The sequence below is a fragment of the Grammomys surdaster genome, unplaced genomic scaffold, assembly GCF_004785775.1.
Source record: "Grammomys surdaster isolate TR1022 unplaced genomic scaffold, NIH_TR_1.0 322, whole genome shotgun sequence".
Classification (NCBI taxonomy): domain Eukaryota; kingdom Metazoa; phylum Chordata; class Mammalia; order Rodentia; family Muridae; genus Grammomys; species Grammomys surdaster.
In genome coordinates, this window is record NW_021604741.1 from 1,756,194 (window position 1) to 1,771,218 (window position 15,025).

At 40.2% G+C, this 15,025-nt stretch overlaps 1 protein-coding gene across 9 annotated transcripts in view; it reads left to right on the plus strand.

The window, feature by feature from the left end:
- Nucleotides 1-15,025, plus strand: part of Igf1 (insulin like growth factor 1) — a 76,779-nt gene that overhangs the window by 39,813 nt on the left and 21,941 nt on the right. The gene's annotated exons all lie outside the window — the stretch shown is intronic.

The window sequence follows — 15,025 nt, forward strand, 5'->3', positions numbered from 1 at the left end:
GGTGTATTGATCTGTCATATCCTTCATATTCTTTGCTGAGAAGAGTGTCTAGACTGTAGACAGAATAACAAATTCACTAGCCCACATTTTTTTTATTTAGATAGGAAGTTAGATCGCCATCATTGTATATGCCCCCCAAAGAAGGTTGAGCAAGAGCTCAGTTCTCCAGAGAGTACCTCAGCTCAAAAGAAGCATAAAAACAGCATCTTTGGTATTTGGGAGGGGAAAGTCTACTCCTTCCCCTGGAGTGGGGATTAGGGGAGGGAGGGTTGCTCTGGCAGCTGTGACCCTTGAGCACCTCCCTAGAGAAGAAACCTCATAGGTACACAGTGCTTTTGAAAATTGAGAAGCAGGATTTCTTGTCATCGATTTCATTTCCCTTGGTTTTTCTTCTACTTGGTAAACCTTTGAATGCCAAACTCAAGCTTGGTTACACCCCATGTTCCTTTCATAAGAAATAGCACTAGTAATTGAAAACGGAAAGTGGTTCCTTTATTCTAATTCATGGGGCGCAGGTACATTTCCTGTTTGGGCCCCACCTAAACTTTCTCCTTCCGAACACTGGGAGAAAATCTGGATATAGTTATCTGCTTTTGTGACTAGATTCTCTCTAGTTCTTAGGGTGAAAAAGCAGTCTGTCATCAAAATAAGACTGTTGATAAGATCCTTTGATTCGACAACTCGATTTCTAAACATTCACTCTTATAGATAGTCTAGGAATAGATTTTTAAAAAAATACTTAATTGCTGCATTAGTTAAAACAATAATAAACTGAAAATAGCCAAAATAAGTAGTAACACAAAAATGAAGAAACTAAGGATAATAAATCTATCCAATAAAATAATCTGCAGCTTTAAAATTATGACTATGAAGATCAGGTGGCAACATGGAAAACGCTTGCAATAAAACATCATTTTATTTTTTTTAATTTTAATTTTTTTTTTTTTTGGTTTTTCAAGACAGGGTTTCTCTGTGTAGTCCTGGCTGTCCTGGAACTCACTGTGTAGACCAGGCTGGCCTTGAACTCAGAAATCCACCTGCCTCTGCCTCCCAAGTGCTGGGATTAAAGGCATGTGCCACCACTGCCTGGGAAAACATCATTTTAATTTAACAAATTAAATAATTAAATACATTTTAATTAAAGAAATGCAACACTGCATTACATTTTGGCTGTGACTGTAGCTTTATCATAATTATCTACCCCTGGATGAAAATGAGGAAAAATTGCAAAAATATTGGCAGTGCAATTTTTTGGGATATTTGAGTCATAGGTAAAGTTCTATTATTTTACTATCAATTAACATTTGAAATCTAGTGGATTGGAAGTGAAATTGTCTAGCTATATGACAGAGCTGAGTATCCCCATCTGAAACTGAGTCTTAGTTTTATGGATGAGAAGTGAGCATCCAATGTCCAAGTTATGTCCTTGGTGGCAAAAGTTCAAAGACATCTCTCTCCCGGGGCAAAAGCTACATGTTCCCTTTGAGAACTCACCCTAATGCCTAGGAGAAAACTGTTTACTGCAAGTCCTTGAACACTTGAGTTGAAGGCTCAGCTTAAAAGACCTCCCCTACCTACACCCTTCAGTTATATCATGTGGTATGCAAGTCTCACTAATGATTCTCACACTTTTAGAGGATTCCCAGAAAGGTGGCTTGATTCTGCTCCGTAATGAAACTGAGTTACAAATTAGTCTTCGTAAATCTCAGCTTCCAGATCTGTTAAATGGATATGGGCATGATGCCTCCCCCATTTATATGCTATAAAGATGTAAATAAGACGTACAAAGTAATAAAGCATGAAAAGCTTAATAGAAATCACTTAAAAGGAAGACGCTGTTGATTCTGTGTTGTTAGAAAGGCTTTGCTTTCTCTAAATGTGCAAAGAAAACAGTGTTTGATGGATTGTATCTCTGTCTTTTTATGGTGCCCTTTGGCTCACTCGCTAATGGATTTCCTCTGAGGTATCAATTTTCATCTGTGTTCTTGTTTCTATGGAAGTTGTGTCTATACTACACTGTATAAGTTGGGCTAGAGAATTGTTAGACTTCAGATTAGGTAGCATAGCCTCCTTAGCAACTCTGACATTTGAAGAAAGGCAGCATTGCAAGTTAGGTAGAAGGATTGGAGCAGCGCAGCTGGAGATGCCTCCGATGACTAACCCAGATGGGGACTGTGAGAGGACTCAGATGCCAAGAGCCACAGCCAAGGGCAAGACAGGGATTTGGGTTAAAAGAAGAGTGTTAGGCCATGCACAGCCCGGAAAAAAGAAGCAAGGGGTGATTTGTGGCCTGTTGAGCACAAAGGACAAGGTTTGGCCAAAGAAGGCACGGATGTTGTGAAGAATGTGAGGAATTTATGAAGGGTCATCATCCCACTGCAAGAAATGTCTGCCAAAGGCAAGTCTCCATAGACCAAGTCTCTCATTCAATGAGAAGCAACAGAGGGGCTTGGACTCATCAACTGACCTTTATCTGAGTATCTTCTTGATCCAGAAGCAGAAACAATGAGAAGAGCTTATATTAGGGGCGAAAGGACTTGGCGAGCCTTTATAAGTTGATGAAAGTGTTCCTACGCCACCCATTTCCTATCATTCTCTTCTTTTGAAGTCATCTTCTTTCTTCCGTGCCTCAAATTTACAGTCTAGGTATGTCTGATTTGAACATAAAGTGATGACGACAGCCTCATATCCTTGATGTCTGGGTTCCCAGCCTGTGTTATTGACAAGTGGTTGGATAATAAAGACATTAGCTTCATGAAGGGATGGATCTGCTGATGATACCTAAAGGGACTATTAGGGAGTGGGGTGTGGCTTGAGGAAGGAGGCCACTGGAGTATACTTTTGAAGGGCACATCTTATCTATTCATCTCTCTCTCTCTCCCTCCATCTCCCCCCTCCTTTCCTCTTCCTTCTCCCTCTCCCTTTCCTTCCCTCTGTTTCTCCATCCTTCCATGAGGTAAAATACATTCCTCCACCATGCCTTTCTAGCATGATGTTTTCTGCCTTGACCCAGAACCATGCTCAGGGCAACTCAGCCAGCTAATCATGAATCAAAACCATGAGTCAAAAATAAACCCTTCTTTGAAGTTGTTTATTTTAGATAGTTTATCACGGCCATAGCAAGGTACTGAACACAGTGAAGAATATCTAAGGTGTTCTCTGCTGGTTCTTCGAAGAACTCCTACTATTCAAAGCCAAAAGCTTCACTTGTCTCCTCTATCGCTACTATATTGAAATGGCCAGGAGACCTTAAGGGCCATACCTTCTCATTAGCCCATTTGTAGTTCTTACATAAAAACACATGTATTTATTATGGTGGAGCCTGTACAGACCTTACCCATCAGAGGTCACTAGGTTTTTAACTGTCCTTTCTTCCAAGAGGAGAAACTTTGCATGGGATTCTGAGGAAAAGGGTCCTAAAACGCAGGCTGAAAAAAAAAATGGAGTGAAGGCTGACCTGCTGCAGGGCTATATATCAGAAGAGACCAATAGACCCCCATTTTCTTCTAAAGGAGAGACGGAGCTTATAATACTTCGGTATCCCTGCAGCATCCCTAAACCTAAATCTAAGCTAAAGTGGGCAGTCAGAGACAGGGAACCACAAGCAGTCATGCTGGCACGGTGTCCCTGCATCAGATATTCCTCCCAGCTGTGTGTCACATTAGGTCTCACACTGCCTGCTCTCTATGAGGCCAACTCATTCGGCAACTGTGAATAAGTTTTGAGAAGAACTGGAAAATGACTTCTGAGGCAATGGTCTCCAGTTCTCAGAAAGGAAATTCGCAGAAGTGAGTGAATGGTCAGAAGGCCAAAAGGCCATTGCCTCAGACCAAGTCCCAGGGCAGAGTGCTGGGCCGTCCTGTGTTTAGGCTTGTAAAAAAAAAAAAAAAATACAAGTAAAAATGTGATTACTCTATCGAATATCACAACCCCAAAGTGGTTTTTCTATGCTGAATTTAGTAAAATAATTAAGAGAATCATTCCCTCTCCCTGAGTGGAGAATTATATTTGCTAAAAAGCGTTTAAGGAGTTTTGGAATGTAGGCATGAGCTTGGTCCCAGATGAAATAGGAATGAGAACATCTTCTAACTTGGAGTCAAGCAATTACTTGACTCTCTTTGCCCTCTCTCTGTCAACCTCCTCTCTTCTCTCTCTCTCTCTCTCTCTCTCTCCCTCTCTCTCTCTCTCTCTCTTTCTCTCTCTCTCTCCCTCTCCACAGCTCACCTCCTTTGGGTGGGGCTAGGTTGGGAATGTAATGGCTCAAAGCTAACAGTCTCCATGATTGCCAAACGTTCACTGAGAAACCACTTTAGTTGACTCTGACTGTGCTTTACTATCCAAAGACATTTTTTTTTCGAAAGCTAAAATGCAAGAGTTTGAAGAAAACACATAAGATCTCTTGACTACATTTAAGAAACCAAACGCTAGGGAGATAGACTAAGAACCATGACAGGAAAAATCCACAGTGAAAATTAATAATGATATAACAAGTTGACTTTTATCTAAAATGCCCTAAAATAATATAATATTTATGTATATACTATAAATAAACCATCTGGCTTCACTCTGTATTCTTGCTTGGTACCTTGATAAATTATATATTCTAGCTGACTGAAGATCTTCTTACATACACTTAAAGATTTTAGAAACTATAGAAAGAGTTGTTTTTTATAGACAGAGAGTAAAAGAATAAGAGACAAGGAGGGAAATGGAGAGAGAAAATGAGAACAAGGGAGGACTTGAAAAACGCCTTATCTGATGTCCCCTAGGACAACATGGTAGCCTGCCTAGAAGCCTATTTATATTTAAGGTGAGATACTATAAATTGTAACTAGTCTTTTACAAGGAAACTGTGTGTACCTACCTCATAGGAAGGAACTATTACACAAAAAGTTCATATACTATTGACAGGCATTATGGAAACTGGGGAGTTAAAACCCCCACTGGGTACCAAGAAGTGAAACATTCTAATCAACAATATTAATATCCTTCCTGCCTATTGCAGAGAACACTTCTTAACTTCTGAAAATGAAACCTTGTAAATAGTAACAATAGAATAATAGTATAATAATAGAATAATAGTAAAAGACCAATTAAAGGATTTAAAAAAATAGACAGGGCTAGAGAGGTAGTTCAGCAGTTAAAACTACTTAATGTCCTGGCAGAGGACCAGGGTTCCATTCCCAGCATCCCCATCATGGCTCACAATTGTCTGTAAGTCCAGTTTCAGGTGCTCCAACACTCTACTCTGACCTCCATGGGCTCCAGGCATGTTTGTGTGTATACATACATGCAGGTAAAGCATTCATACACATAAAATAAAACAAACCTTTAAAAGAATTCAGGGTGTTTTACAAGCACTCTTCTTTATACCAAGACTCATTTGGAACCCCAATGCAACGAGAGGCACTTCTCTTTGTTAGCAATATATACTTAGTTTTTTCCTATTGTCACCAACAAATAACATTCTGGTGAGTTCCTTCCTATTCTCCTTCTAACTTACACTTGAACCCTACTGAAGTCCCCACAGATTTTCCTGTCTTTGTCCCTTAATGGAGCATCAGAACTTGACATTTTCTTCATTTGTTGGCTACTAAGCCTAACACTGGTCTTAACTGTCTTTGAATTGAGCTCATGAAACTTGCTTGTATCCAAAACTAATCAGAGAAGAAACTTCCCTTTTCAGACCCCTCTGCACTGCTACAATACTCTCTTACTTCAGAAACTGTCACATAATCTATGTAGACATTATTTATCCACAAATTGGGAAACAGCCCACCTGACATTGTGATGAGTCGGGGCTTCAGTGAGGGTGCCTGATGTTACCCCAAGTTTAGTTTGCTCATGTGAATGCATCTCTGAGAGTCTGGGTGATGTTCGAGTCCTTGAGAAGGCTGTAAGGCTGAGATCCAGTACTGCTCTCAATATACCAGACCGCCACCTTTCTCTTGCCTGGCTGTGTTTGGCTCAGCACTGGGTGGTATAGAAAAACTCTCTGGGATCTTTCAGTCAGAGAACAGCAGTGTTGACATATCAGCATGAAAGAACTGTCCCACACAACCCAACTGGCATCTCAGTACACATCAGGAAGTTATTTATGATGTGTAACACCCAAACCGTCTCCTCCTGCCCACCCTTGTCTTTTCCTCTCGCTGTGTGTGTTTCAATCTGTCATTGACTCTGGCTGCCTTTTCCTCTGCCATAGTGCCAAAAGCTGTTTCTGCTGCTGCGAAGGCTGTCTTCCAACAGTTTCCTCTCTGGTGCAAGCCTGGATGCCCGTCTTTCAGGGCCTCCACCTCTCAAGGCTCTCCCTTCAGACATGCCAGACTTCCTTGGCAGCTATCACCCCTTTACCTGCCATGCTGACCGTGTCACAGCTGCCCCTTGGAAAATGTCCAGATGTGCCCCATACAAAAATCAAACAAACAAAAGAACCCCTCCCCCCAAAAAACCCAGAAGCCTAAGTAGAGGAGATTGACAGGAAACAGGACCCCTGAGAACCCATGGCAGGTGGTAAGTTGAAAAAATAAAAAAAGGTGGGGGGTGGGGACAATAGACTCTGGAGTGAAACTAAAAATAAAGAGTGTGTTTTAATACCTCCTCTCCCTCCACCCTACTGTCTGACTCATCTCTCTGTGGCACCAGAAAGAGATATTGCCCTCTAATCGTGAATGCTTGTGTTTTGACTACAAAGCTCCTATCACAGCTAAGAGGAACCAACAGTAACAGTGTATGTGGAGGAGATAACACTAAAAGCAAGCCTACTATCTCCAGATTGGAGCCAGACTCTCTGACAACTTTTGTCTTGATGTTTCAGCAAGAGAAAGGAGAAGGGGGGGCACCGAGGCTCAAAAATGTGGCTCCTCAGCTTCTCATTCTTTCTCTTAGAGTTTCTACCTCATCCAGGCCCGAGTTCAAGATGGAGTAGTGATTAGCAGTCTGGTAATCCTGGACACTTTGTGACTATTCATTCCCAAAGCAGATCTGGCAGGAAGGAATCCCTAGTTTTCAATTAATTAAGGAGGGAGGGAACTAGTATCTAATTCTTAGCCTACCATGAACTCAGCATGGCATGAGTTTCCCTACCTGATAGTCATTAGTGAGGAAAAATAACACCAAATGGCCTTCACCATTGAACCCGGAAAGATGAACCTAAAGACAGAAAGAAAGGAGAGAGACACATGGAAAGAACAGTGTCCGAAAGTGCGATACTAACCTCTCTGGCCCTGTGTTCTGCCCACCCATCTCATGCCTTGCAAGTCATTTTGACATAAGTTGGATATGGGAAAGCAATGGTTTTAACTAGTAGATTATTTGGGAGAAATCAAAGGCAGCAAAGATAGACTTATCTGGCCTCATGTTGTTAGACCTGACTGGAGGATCCAACCACAGCACAACATAAACGTTAGCTATCCTCTCAAGGGAACATTTATTTATTTACCTAAATGCAGACAACCTTGTCTATCTTGAAAACCTGTTTCAAACGGACTCTCTTTTGAGGACGGGTGGGAGGGGTGCATTCTAAACAGGGAGTGAGGAAGACAATCCTTGCCCTAATGACTGTGTTAATCAACATGCCAGATAATTTGGATAGCCAATATATGTGTAGTTCACTGCATAGGAGTCATTAGGTAAAGAGCTACTTAATACTCTCAGAGTTTCTAGGAGATAGTTTGGGTATGGCAAGTCTACTGATGAAGATCTGAATCTTAGATTTGAACTCATCCCAATGCTGAACAGTTGAGTAAGAGGCAGCATCTAAATGGTCTGACTCCATACCCTGTTCTTTAACCACTCATTCCCTTGCCTCCATCATTGGTGTGGCAGGAATTACTGAAAGATCTCAAATTCAGTCATGTGTTGCAAATGGAAGAAATCGCCTAACTGGTTAATGGTAGCTAACTTACATCGAGAGCCCCATTGAAATAGTTCCAACATAAAAATGACCTCTTGGTATTTGATTACCTTTCACCTTAGACATTGATAAACCAAACTGTTCCCTCAGGACAACAGTTCTGTGCAGGGAAGCACTTCTCTTGCCAAAGTATAATTTTGTTGGCTATATCTATCTCCTTCAAGCCTTGGAATGAGCCCCAAACTAGTAAATTCTGCTGTCCTGGCAAGATGCTCTTCCTCCAGGGCATTGTATCGGGCTAAAGTAATACATCACGTTGCTTCCCACTCTGTCAGCCCATTTCTCTAAAGAGTCTTAAAGCAGTAATGTTTCTGCTTTGAATCTCAGTTGTTCTTGCCCCTAAGTATTGCACTTTGACTCTCTGACCTTTGAAACAAATGGTACCTAAACAGTCTCCTTTCCATACCTACCCTTGAGTTGGGACTTTCAAAAAGAGAGAGAGACAGACAGACAGACAGACTCTCAAGAAAGGTTCAGCTTTCTGATGCTTTATTTCATTTGTTTTAGACCCAGAGATACATAAACATTGACATGATTGGGTAACAAAGAGACTTTGGTCTTTGGCATTATAGGGATTTGGTAGATGGGAAAGGGTTGTTGAGTGGTGGGGTGGGGTGGGTAATATAGGGTCACGATTCCTAGAAAAGATGACCTCATCCAACTGAGAAGTAATGGGACTAGCAAAAACTGCCAATTAAAAATTAACATAGGCCAAAAGTGAAATCGATGCCTAAATCTGATAGGTTGTCGGGACCATTTCTGACACATAGTTGACAGAAAAGAGAACATTTTCTCAGTGTGCACTTTTACAGATGCCAAAGGTCAGGCTTTGGAAAGAGCCTTCCACAGACATGAAGGACTGAACACAGGTATCTAGAGAAGGCTCAGTCAGGTGTTATTTGTAAATAGAGGATTTAATCCTTCTTCAAATAATCCTAATTTGAAAAACTTTAATATTGGTTATGATTCACTTTATTCTCTAATATGTGTTAGTATATAAGTACAAACTCATGTTATTGTAAATAGCTAATTATAGGTATAGCAATGAATTCTCTTTCTACATTTTTTCTAAGCATACAGCCATGCATACCTTATTAATTTGTTTAAATTAAATAAGATTTCTATAAAGTCCTTAAAGGATAAAATATTTACTCTCAAAGACATCAAATGTAAGTACTATGGATTCAGGAAATATCAACCATACAATGTTTTATCACAGTTTTCCTTGTACTAGGAATTATGAAAGGTATTGGTTTTCCATATAAATCTATCAGAGTAGGAAAGATTGGAAAGCAACTTCCATTTATGCAAATGAAAATTAAAATGTCTCCAGGAGTTGCAGCTTAAACCTACAGTCCCAGCACTCAAGGGGTTGGAACTTCTGTGTTCAAGGTTAAGGCCAGTGTGAGCTATGTCACAAAACCTGTCTCCAAAGAAACAAAGGGAGTAAGGGATGGAGGGAGAGAGAGAGAGGAATGCAGAAGAGGGAGAGAGAGAGAGAGAAAGAGAGAGAGAGAGGGAGGGAGGGAGGGAGGGAAGGAGGAATGGAGAAGAGGGAGAGAGAGGGAGGGGTGGAGGGAAGGAGGGAGGAAGGGGAAAGAAAGGGATAGAGGGAGGGAGAAAGGAAGGGATGGGGAGGGAGGGAGGAAGGAAAGGATGGAGGAAGGAGAGAGGGATGGAGGGAGGGAGGGGGTGGGTGAAGGAAGAAAGACATTAAAATGCTAAAATGTAGGGCTATGGGCCTTAGTTTAGTGGTACATTGTGTGTTCAACATGCAAAGGTCCAAAATTTTACTGGACAGCTGTACGATTGCTTCTTACATAATTTTCTGAACTTTCTTACTGATATGCAAATTGATGTCAGCCGAATTAACTTCCATTAGATAAGATCTTCATAGACCAATGTTGACTTAAGAAGATTTCTTCTGTATTGTCAGTGAATCTAGAGATTGGCAAAATTAATAATAATAATAACGTATATAAGAAAACAAGGGGTTCTGACTCTTACAGATCCTAACTGTGATATGTGGTTGTGTAAACAATCTTCAGCTAATAAAAATTAAAGGAAGATTGTGTATTATCTAACAATATCATTTATATTTTCTATCAGACACACTACTGAGAAATTTCTAGAAATTGTCCCCAAACCCCAACTTGAAATTTCTTGACTCTTCATCCTGTTTTTAATTTTAAAAACTAAATCTAATTTATAAAAGGAAAGAAAGACTTTACTTTGGTACCTCTTCCCCCCATCAGTAATGGTTTTAGAGAATTGTTGTATACTTTATAACCCAGAAAGGAATAAGTATGTTCCTAATTTGAAAATGTTTGCATTTGTCATTTTTTAAATATTGATGCACCAAACCAATATTTTTCTCCTTCCAGTGACAGTTTAAAAAGCTTTCTCAATAGAAATAGAAAGGGGAATTTCACAGGGAATCTAGGTAAAGTACTGCATCTCAAGTACATTTCCAGAACCTGATGAGAAACACAGATGTGTAGGTTGGGAGACACAGTTTTACTCCTGATTAATGGCCACAACTCTTTGCTCTAGAAACGATAGCCCCAGTTAAATTTCAGAAGTGCACACTTCTTGTCAGAGAAGGAGGAGAGTTGCTTGCATCCATGACAAAATGTGATACTCAGCTAATTGGTGTGGTTTTGATGATACCACAGTTCTGCCCAAAACCCTTGTAACTAGCAAGTTTGCCCTGAAGATTCTTGAATTACTCCACTCACCATGCATTATTTAAAGAGAAGTGCTACTATTATCGAGGCCATCTGTTTAACCATTGGACGTCTCTCTGTTGGCCCATGTTATGACTGAACATTATATCTACTCATTGTGGACTCAAAAATCTAGGTTAGGTGGTGGCCAGATGATTGTCTGGAGAGCTGCCTTTGGTCTACATGTTAGACAACCTCTGAACCAAAACTACTGAATATATATAAATTTTCTCTTTTTTCCTTAGTTTATTATTTTTTTCACTTTATATCCTGGTCATGGTCTCCTATCCTTCCTCTCCTCAAGTCTCACCCTCACAAGTCCTTCCTCCACAATACACCCTGCCCTTCTTCTCAGAGAAGGGGAAGCCCAGCTTGGGTACCTGCCCACCCTGAGACATCAAGGTGCAGGAGGACTAGATGTATCCTCTCCCAGTGAGGCCAGACAAGGCAGCCCAGCTAGGGGAAGGGATTCAAAGTCTGGCAACAGAGTCAGAGACGGCCCCTGCTCCAATTGTTAGGGGACCCACATGAGGACCCAGCTGCACATCTTCTGTGTTTTCAATGTTAGTCTTTGCGAACATAACATCTGTGGAATGTTACACAGTCAGTTAAGCATACAGACAAGCTCAGATTGTGTCTCATTGTAAAAGGTACTATCCAAGACACCTGTCCTTTACTGTTGCATTGACTAAAGGCAAAAAGTGGTTTTGAGTGTTCTGGAGAAACTGAATGATGATTTATCATTTCCATCTTCTAGGTTTAAACATATTTAAAGCTCTTTCTTGAGGACAATGTAATTGATTCCCAACTAGGATGAATATGTAGCCAAGATTTTCTATATTCTGGCATAGAAAAGACCATAAATGCTGTCTACTTTCCAATATAAGATTCTGCTCCTTTGGTCACCCAGAGGTATTTGCATAGCCTTTACTTAGCTGCTTTTTGCAGGGGAGACTTTGTTACATTTCTTTACCTTATTTTTTTTTGTTAACAAAATGCTTAAAATCTTTTATGCTAAGACAATTTTGTTTTTTGTTTACCTGATAATTCTGATTGAGTCAATCAGAATAAAATATGTAACAGGAGTTTTTAAAGACATAACCCTTAGTTCCACCTCATTACAAACAAATAAATCAAATGACTAAATTTTTTTGTAATTTGGATGTGATTAATTTACTCATTTATATCAAAAAGGTGCTGGGGAGATCTGCTTGATTGCCCAGCTGATAAACTGTATTGCATCAGTCTTCCTATTTTAGACCAAACAGTAAACACTTTTAGGGTTCTAAAAAAAGAGACTTATAGGAGGCTGTAGAAGAAAAACCTAAGACTTGGACTCGCAACCATGGTCCCTCAATTGCTGAGAGGTGGCTAATAAAATCAAGCCTATAGGAGACTTCAAAGGATGGATTAAGCTTTAAGCAGCAATAGGTAAACATTTGCTATATTCATAAATGTTGAATAAAGTACAGTGAGTCCATTGCAGTCTTTATGAATTGGCAAAGACAAGTATCCTTTCAGAATTGTGGTAACTAGAATTAATATAACTAGTTGTTACATTCATGGGAAAATCCACATGTGTATGGTACCACTCCAATAGCATTTTTAAGAAAAGGAACAGTTGTAAGATAAGATCAAGCTTCTTAATCAGACATTATATAAAAATCCTAGAGCTCTCTGCTTCAAACTCCATCAATCTGTGGCCTGGAAAACACAAAATAACTACACTAAACTCTGAGCTCCTCCGAGACATTCAGCAAACTAGGTACTAAGTACATATGCTATTCCTTGCTGTGGTGAGGATTACTGTCTGTTTCATCTTCTGAAACGGTCTCATGGCTGTTGAAAGTCATCAGGAAGGGTCATGTAATGCATGGAAATATTTTTGGCTATGCCAAGATACTGGCTGGTGTCTTTCTCTTGCAGCAAGCAAGGATCACAGAAGTAAGGTTAAATGAGAAGGGCTTGAAATGGAAGTCCTAAATAGGTCCTAGAATCCCCCCATCTATCTCTCTCTATTTCCAATCCATAAACCTGAGTGGTGAAAACAGTTATATCTGAACTGGCCAAGTTTAGAAGTTTCTGGAAGAACTCCTCCAACCCTAATCCCAAATATCAAATAACTATTCCATAATCGACAACTGACAGATTAAGAAATCAGTTTCTTAAGAAATCAGGCCTGCTAAGAAATGTGTACTATATAAAAAGGATTGCCATTACATGAAGGTTACCATTGTGATAGGTACAGAAAAAGAGGCCCCTTCTCTCCTTTGCCCCTACCCACACAGAGAACCCAAATGGAACCTCTAGTTTTAACATGTTAGCCAGTTAGAAAACTATGCAGAAGTCCTTCGTGGATTACAAAAGCCATGTGTGTCCATTTGTGTCTTTCCTCTAATTTATTATCCCAGGAAAAGATTATTAAAGAAAAAAGTCAGGAAAACAAAAAACATTGTTTACATTGCCCAGGGGACTAGCCAGTTTGAACTTGCCAGGGCCTGGCTGGCAAACAAAAGCCCTGAGTCCAATTCTATGTTAGTCTTTCCTCTAATGGCCAGTAAAAGTGTTGCTGAGACTCCATTGGGACCAGCTGCCTAGTCCTTCCCAAAGCCTACAACCATGAGGAGCCCACAGTGCTGGCTCAGAGAGAAAGAGAAAGAGAGAGAGAGGGAGAGAGGGAGGGAGGGAGGGAGAGAGAGAGAGAGAGAGAGAGAGAGAGAGAGAGAGAGAATATGAGAGAGAGAGAATATGAGAGAGAGAGAGAATATGAGAGAGAGAGAATATGAGAGAGAGAGAATATGAGAGAGAGAATATGAGAGAGAGAATATGAGAGAGAGAGAGAGAGAGGATATGAGAGAGAGAGAGAGAGAGAGAGAGAGAGAGAGAGAGAGGAGAGAATATGAGAGAGATCGCAGATCCTACCCAGAGAGACCACAAATGAACCCTCAGTAAGTTACTACCTCCAGCTGCCCTGAGAATAAACCTTCCTTGTGTGAGGAAGCAGCGACAATGATCCTGTGCCAAGCATCAGGAAAACATTTGGGGTCTTAGAAGACTCCATGAACAGTTGGCTTCTCCAGCAGCGAGGCAGCCAAGCTAGTGTGACCGAGGGCCATCGTCATGGTCCTGATCTCCCAGTGAAGAAGTTGAAAATATAGATGAAGACTTTGATTTTCATATGCCCATTCTTAAGTATTGTGTAATTACCTATGTGATTATAACGCTTTATTTTAATGCCATGCCTTCTTGGGTTGGGAATTAAGACTAAGCATATATCAGGTTGTTAATTGAACTCTTGTGGTGTGTAACTTTCTTTCATAAAAGCTTACATGTCAAAGGAGATATGATAAGCATCCCACCTCCCAAAGGATGTAAAGAAGATAAGAACAGTCCAAAATTTTGTGCCCCCTATCTAAGACAATACAGCTTCACATTTTATGTGAATCAAGTCAAATGTTATCCATACAGTACTACATCAAAGCCTGTAAAAGTGTGGTCAAAATCAAGATCAAATCAACCCTATACCTACTTGGCCAATAAAGATGGCTAGCTGATGTGCAAATATCAAAGTAGTTTTGGTATCTGTGGTTTCACTGCCATGTAGCCTGTCTCAGCCCAACAGTTTCTTCTGTAGGAAACAGAAATGGCTGCTCCAGGCTTTCTGGGGCAACTGGGCAAGCCCCCTTCCCCCGCTAGTATTGTGATCAGTTCTGAGTTTCTAAGCTTCTGTATACGGTCAATAGCAACAATGTTTTATATATATATATAAAACATTTTAAAGTATATATACATATACTTTAAGACCTTGGAAAAGATCCTCAGGAAAAACAAATAGGTAGTCAAGATCTCTTCTGTAGCAGGTGCTATACATTACTTTATTTAATACACCATTTCACCTTACCCTCAATTCTGACAACAAACATGTCATTGCCTTTCACAAAATTATATTGAGACCTATAGAGCTTATGCTGCTTTTCTGGGGTTATAAACCAACACCAATATTTTCTGGGCTCCATGAGGTCCTGGGGCTTAATAGCAGGTAGATCAGAGTCTGAATCCTGACTCCACTAATTACTTCAAACTCTGAGTCTCAGTTTTCCCAGCAATAAAAGATATATGTTTTGACTTCAAACCTTGCTTATATGCAATTTAATTTACAAGAGAAATAGATGATAAAAGAGCAGCTGAGCTGCCCTACATATAAAACTGTAGGCATTTACTAAAGTGATGAATAAGATGCAGTTTCCCAGTACCATACATCAAAGGGGGTTCTTGCTCAAATGTTTGAGATGATGAACAACCTAAGTACCCTCAGCTGATTATTAAACAATATGTATGCAATATTAAAGTCCCAATATTACAATTACCTTGTCAATTTAACAAT